This window comes from Octodon degus, unplaced genomic scaffold (genome assembly GCF_000260255.1).
Source record: "Octodon degus isolate 3935 unplaced genomic scaffold, OctDeg1.0 scaffold00112, whole genome shotgun sequence".
Classification (NCBI taxonomy): domain Eukaryota; kingdom Metazoa; phylum Chordata; class Mammalia; order Rodentia; family Octodontidae; genus Octodon; species Octodon degus.
The window spans coordinates 5,233,318-5,240,713 of record NW_004524688.1 but is presented as its reverse complement, the minus strand read 5'-3'; the positions used below and the strand labels follow the sequence as shown (position 1 = coordinate 5,240,713).

General features: G+C 42.6%; 1 pseudogene; it reads right to left on the bottom strand.

Annotated features, from left to right (window-relative positions):
• Positions 1-642: 642 nt before the first annotated feature.
• On the bottom strand, positions 643-2,367 carry LOC101592980 (annotated as a pseudogene).
• Positions 2,368-7,396: the final 5,029 nt, after the last annotated feature.

Sequence of the window (7,396 nt, the reverse complement as noted above, 5' to 3'; positions counted from 1 at the left end):
CCTTGAATCCCAGCTTGCCAGAATTTACAAGAGAGACAACAGTTCTCCTCAGGCCCTGTTTATTGCTCCTTCCCTCAGGACATTAGGCTTTTTTCTCATGTCTATATTTCTATATTCATGTACTTCATATCCCTGATCCTTGCTCCAGAGAAAAACCTGGCCCTGTTGGAAGGCATCCAGGGGGTTCTTATAATATTGTGGCCTCCACTCCTGGAGATCGAGGACAAATTACCTTTTCTCGAAGGTAATTTGCTTCGGACTACTCTTCTTTTCTTTTTTTTTTTTTTCCTTTTTTAAAATTAATTTTATTGAGGACTGGTGAGATGGCTCAGTGGTGTAAAGCACCTATTTAGAACAAGCTTAGCAAAGCACAGGGACCACGGTTCAATCCCCCAGCACCACATGCCAGCCAGCCCCGCCGCCGCACACACACATAAATAAATAAATATTTTTAAAAATTAAATTAAATTAATTTTATTGAGAAGCAAATAGCAATGAGACAGTTTCAAAACAGGTTAGTAGAACAGTTACAGTAATTAATACATTGTATATTGTTGTCTTCATCATAGTTATTTATAGTACAAGATGCAGACATGCATCTTGTAGATCCTGTCGAAACACTATTAGTACAACTCTTTCTTCTCACTGAAGCTTTGGACTACTCTTGTCCATGAAGCCTTGTTTGAAGTATTTCTGTTGATGAGGGCCTCAGCCTCAGGGAGGTCAGTAAGGGCCATTTTTTGGTATTGCAGACGGGCTGCTTGGAGGGTGTTGAACACGTCCCACAATCTCCTTCCTGCTCTCATGGTGTGGGAACAAGTTCCGGGTGTGGTTGTCTCTCCTGCAGGTGATCTGCAGCCCATAGGGTGCCCTAGCTTCTGTTTAGAAAGTAGCACTCAAGTCCTTGATACTGATGACAGCTTTGGGGCCTTTATCCTGGTCCTTGGTGTGGTAATTGAAGAGGCCTTCTCCCACCAGCAGGACAAACCTCTTTAGGTATTGTCCCTTGTCCCTTGATTCCACTTCCACAGGATTCCATCTAGGTTATTGTAATGGGTTACTTGGATTTTGAATTCACTGAGGTCATTTTCTGCAAATTAGTAACAGGGTGCTCAAGACCACTCATTAGTTTAAAAATTACAGCTTTAAGCCCTCATGTCCGAGGAATTCTTGCTAGGACTGATGAGTTCTTTTTATAACTGCCCTTAACAAACAGGACATAGTATTTGTGTAGATTAAAGGTTAATAACCTCAGGATGTGTTAAGTTGTAGTAACCTAAGTCAGAGTGATTCATGCTGATGTATATGTACCTAAGAAAATCAGCCCTATATAATAGGTGATAAGTAAGTTTAGGCCTGCCTGTCAATCCTTGTAGGAATGTAGCTAATGATTTATCTGGATATTATACTCAATCTATTGTCAAGTTAACCTGTGAATTATGACCGTATGCCTTGACAGGTTTTAATGATTAACTTTAAAATATGTATATGTGCTAAGTAGAGAGTAGTTTCTGTTCAAAAGCCCAGTTTTCTGTTACTAGGCACACTTCTCTGTCTTCTCTTCTGCCAGGAAGGCCCCGAGCTCAGTATTAAAGGCTTATTTAAATTCTCAGTTTGGACTCTGGTCTGGCTTCTGTTTGAGAACCCATAAGAATTACCTGGGGGTAGGGGTTTCCCATCAGCCTTCAGTCTTTCCTACTTAGCTCAAATCTATCACTCCTTTAAGGTCAAGCAGTCACTGGCCTGGGGGATGTAATAGAAAGCTGGGGCTCTGGCTTCAGGCGTGGCCTTTACACAGAGGTTTTCTTTGTGGCTCACTCCACTGATGCTGTCATCCCAGAAGTCAAGTCTCACGGATTTGACTTTGCTGATGTCTAGGAAGTGGCAGTGGACTCCAGAGCAGCGGACACAGATGAGATCCCCAGCTTGTAGGAGACCTAGTCAGGATCTGGTGGCCCCAGGTCCACCTTGCGCAGCAGCTCAAGCTGCTATTTCTTGTGCTCACAGTTACCTGCGGCTCAGCCACAGGCTCTGTGGACTCAGTGGCACCTGTCTTGATATTTTATTACATACATATATATATTTATTTATTTATTTGATACAGGGTTTCACTACGCAGCTCAGACTCATAGTGATCCTCCTGTTTCAGCCTCCCCAGCACTGGGATTACAGGCATGCACCACCACGCCTCCCTGGCCTTTAATGTTTTATTAGACTAGCCATCCCCATTCTAACATTCAAATCCCAATTTGTTTAGTCTCAGGGAACAGACTTTTTAACATATGGTTGGACTTGCATCACTCTTGTAGGGCCGTGGTCCTCTAACAAGCACAGGGCTGCCTGCATCCCTCTCCAGTACTCTTCCATCTTGAATAGCATCAGAAGAAGCTGTTTTTACAATCTGCCCAATTTGGGTTGTGCGTTTGGAAGATAGAGTACATTAGATCTTTGAGCACCTGCAGCTTTTCCACATAAGAGGTATATGATGCTTCTAGTTAAAGTCAGTGATTGAAAAGACCTGACAGGGGGCCAGCCAGCTGAGCCCCCTGGTGGGCTGAGCTGGCCACACACACACACACACACACACACACACACACACACAATAAATGTTCAAAAAAAAAAAAAAAGAAAAGACCTGACAGGGGCCAGAGAAATGGCTCGGTAGAATAAGTGCTTGCCTGGCAAGCACAAGGGCCTGAGTTCAAAACCCCAGTTCCACCAAAAAAAAAAAAAAAGAAGAAGAAGAGCTGAAAAGACCTGATAAATCAAGGCCTGTTGCCCCATTCCCTCCACTCCCACCCCTCCACCTCCCACTCCCCTAACCCCCATGCTTGGGTTTGACCCTCATTATAGGCACCCTGGCCTCCTATATGGCCTTTTTACAGCCGCTTTGAAGATAGCTGGCTTGATCTGCCACCTAATCACTGAAGCTTTCATTTTCCCTCCTGAGTGTGGCTCCGGCTTTTTCTCCTGGGGGTGGGTGCCAGAGAACAACTGCTTTCTGGCCCAATTCTCCTTGTACGGGGCCTTGGAAGAGGCAGATAAAGAAAAGCACAGGGGAAGGAATTCCCATCTCTGGTGGCTCCTGCAGGATTGGTTTTTCTTGGGTCTTCTATTGTTTTGCCTTAATCCTTGTAGCAACTGGCAGAGAAGAAGGCTGGAGGACAAAGGGAATCATACAAACTTTGGGAAACTGGTGCAGAAGAAAAGAGAGAAAGAGAAGGAAAAAGAAATAAAAAGAGGAACAGAGAAACACCACAAAGAAACTAATAAGCAAATTCAGTAGCATAGCAGGATACAAAGTCAATACTCAAAACTCATTAGCAGGGGCCAGATGGCTCAGTAGAATAAGCACTTGCCTGGCAAGCGCAAGGGCAAGGGCCTGAGTTCAATCCCTGTTCCTGCAAACACACACACACACACACACACACACACACACACACAACCTCAATAGCATAGTACACAAACAACAAATGCACTAAGAGAGAAATTAGGGAAACCACATCCTTCACAATAGCATCCAAAAATATGAAACACTTAGGAATCAATCTAATGAACAAATCTATACATTGAAATGACAGTACTCTGAAAAAGGAGATTTCTGAAGAATCAGAAAATGGAAAGATACCCCTTGCTTATGAATAAGAGCCAACATAGTAAAAAAGGCCATTCTCCCAAAATTGGGAGATTTTAGGAGATTTAATCAAAATACCATTAGCATACCTCATGGAACTAGAGAAAATATTCATTTATTTAGAAACAGAAGAGAGCTACAATAGCAAAAGCAACTCTGGGCAACAAAGGCAAAAGAAGAAGCACCATAATCCCTCCTGGGTGTGGCTCCGGCTTTTTCTCCTGGGGGGGGGTGCAAAGATACTCTGATAAAATCAGCATGATACTGGCAAAAAAAACAGACCTGAACATAAATGGAACAGATTCAGAAGATATAGACACAACTCCAAACACACTCAGCCACCTTATCTTTGACAAAGGGACCAAATATGTTCACTGAAAGAAGGATGGGCTCTTCAACAAATGATGCTAGAAAAACTGGCTTTCCACATGCCAAAGACTAAAACTAGACCCATGTCTATCACCATGAACTAAACTGAAAATGGATCAACAATTTAAATATTAAAACTAAAGGGAGGGGGCTGGGGAGATGGCTCAGTGGAATAAGTGCTTCCCTAGCAAGTGCAAAGGTCTGAGTTCAATCCCTGGTTCCGCAAAAAAAAAAAAAAAAAAAAACTAAAGGGAGATAGCTCAGCAGTCTAAGCACCTGCCTGGCAAGTGCAAGGACCCAAGTTTGATCCCTGGTACTACATGCCGTGCTGGACCCAGAACCATGCACTCTGCCGGCCACTGAAACTGGGTGTGGTGGTGCACACCTGTAATCCCAGCACTGGAAAGGCTGAAACAAAAGGATCACTATGAATCTGAACTGTGTAGGGTGACCCTGTACCGAATAAATAGATAAAAGATTAAAAAACAGAAATACTAAATCTTTTGGAGGAGAACGTAGGTAGAAATCTGGAAGACATAAGGGGAGGTAGAGAGTTCACAAAAATCAAACTGCAGAGGAACTACATCAAAGAATCAACAACTGGGATCTCACTGAAGTTTTTGCACATCAGAAGAAATCACTAACAGAGGGCTGGGGAGTTAGCTCAGCAGAATAAGTGGTTGCCTAGCAAGTGCCAGGTCCTGAGTTCAATCCCCAGTACCACAAAAAGAAAAAGAAAAATGAATTGGTGTCATGGTTTATGTCTAGGTGTCCCCCTAAAGCCCCATGCAGTCTTGGGGTGGCTTCTGGAGTTTGTGATTATTGTGGGTGTGGATGCTACACCTGGCCTGGGCAAGTAATTTGTATTACAATGTAAGGAGGAAAGAGAAGTTAGCTGCTTGAGCTGCTGCTACTCCTCCTTTTGTGCTCTTGCTCTTTGCTGCCACCATGAAAGGTTGTTCTCTGCTTTGTGCCGCTCTGCCTTGGAGTCAGCTGAATATGGACTGAAACCTCCAGTAACTGTGAGCTAAATAAACCTTTCCTTCCTTCATTTTAAGTATCCAGTATTTGTCCCAGCAAGGAGAGAAGAGTAACTAGGAAAACTGGCAAAAAATTTTGGCCAACTGTTCCTCAAGGACCTCTATGTAGAACATACAAAGAATTTAAAAAAAAAAAAAATCAAGCCACCAAACTTCCAAAGATCCAATCCAAACATGGGCATCTGATATGAATACACACTTCTCAGATGAAGAAATACAAATGGCAAATAAATATACAAACATCATTAGTTATTGGAGAAGTGCAAATTAAAACAATACTGAGGGGCAGGGAGATAGCTCAGCGGCATAAGACACCTGCCTCACAAGCACAAGGTCCTGAATTTGATCCCTAGTACCAAACACTAAGCTTGGGGGCTGGGGATATAGCTCAGTGGCATAAGCGCCTGCCTGGCAAGAGCAAGGTCCTGAGTTCAATCCCTGGCACTGCCCCCCCCAAAAAAAAAACCCCACCAAGTTTCCATCTCACTATGATCAAAAATCAACCAGTAAAAATTGCTGGCAAAGTTATGGGGGAAAAAGAAACCCTTCTTCACTGTTGGTGGGAGTCCAGGCTGGTACAACTGTGGAGATGAGTGTGGAGATCCCTAAAAAAAACTAGGATTGTAGGTCCCATTCAACCCAGCTATGTCCCTTCAGGATATTTTTCTACAAGAATTGAAAACATCATACCACTGCAATATATGATCACCCATGTGTATAGCAACACAGTTTGTCATAGTTAAATCTTGGAAGCAACCCAAATGCCCAAAAGCTGATGAATAGATTAAAAAGATGTGGCATTTCTATACAACAAAGTATTATGCAGCTATAAAGAAAGATAAACTCGGGGCCAGGGTGATGGCTCAGTGGAATAAGCACTTGCCTGGCAAGTGCAATGGCCTGAGTTCAATCCTGGTTCCACCAAAAAAAAAAGAAAAGAAAGATAAACTCAAGGCTTCTATAGGTAAATGGATGAAACTTGAGATCATACTCAAGTGAAATAAACCAGACCCACCTATGTAAACATCATATTGTCTCCCTAGTATAAGAAACTAAAAGAGTAAATAAAATCCAAAAGATATAATAGATATTGAGAAAGAAACTGCTCAAAAGGAAATAAAACTGGGATGGGGAAAAGAAGAAACAAGGGGGGAAAAAAGGCCAGATAACTTTACTACTAATTTCTATTGGCTTATTAAAAGGAACCAGTTAATGCCTAATTGGTTGACTTTGCATTCAGATATCTGGTAATCTTTTTTTTGGCAGCCTGAAGATGCCTTGAGGTATATCTGGTAATCTGAACAACTACTTTGAAGATAATATGAGATGTAAAAATCATTGTTAATTTCCTACCATCTTGTTTTGAAATTCTGTATCCTTTTTATTGTTTTTGTTTTATTCTCTTTAAATAAAAATAAAAATAAAATAAGGGCTGTGAAGTGACCTCAGCAGTCTAAGTTCCTGCCTGGCAAGCACAATGATCAGAATTCAGTCCCTGGTACTGCAAGCTGTGCCGGCCCTGGAACTTGTGTCGGCCCGGAAACCAGGTGTGGTGGCACATGCCTGTAATCCCAGCACTGGCGAGGCTGAGACAGGACAATCACTAGAGTCTAAACTACATAGTGAGACCCTGTATAAAATAAATAAAATAAAAGTACATGCCCAAGATGGTTCAGTTGGTCCCATGTCTTGAAGGTTGATTCGTATCTGGTAAAAATCACAGTCCCAAGCAGAAAGCTCAGCTCTGTCACTACAGGCTGTCCTATCTGGGACACAGTACTTCTACTCTAAGACTCCAAGTCCATGCCATAGAAGTTCCACGAGCATCCAATACACCAACACATGCTGTGCAAATGTGCGGGGATTGGCACAGGGTAAGTGCTCAATAAATGGCAAGCTATTCCTTCTTCTTCAATGGCAAGGAGCAGATGGCTACAATGGCAGCAGGTACCAACAGGGCAACATGCCCAGGGAATAAAAGCACGAATGTGAGTCAGTGAAACTAGACTCCTGATTTTCTTCCCGAGAATTGAACCAAGGGCTCTGGTACTGAACTATATCCCCAACTCTTTGATACAGCCCAGGCCCAGCTCAAACTTGACAGTTCTGCCTCAACCTCCCGGCATGCTGGGATTACAGGTGTGAGCTTGTGGGTGCTTTCTTTGGTCAGCCCTAACACAAGTCCTGGGGAAGCTGAATTTTCAAGGATGTTTAGAATGGCTATGCATAGGAAAATGTTTGATGCATTTAGGAAATAATTAATTTGGTATATGTGTGAAGGGGGGGTTGGAGTTCCTGAAAATAATTACATATTTTATTGTCTTACTGATTCTTTTTCTTCTTTAATGACAGG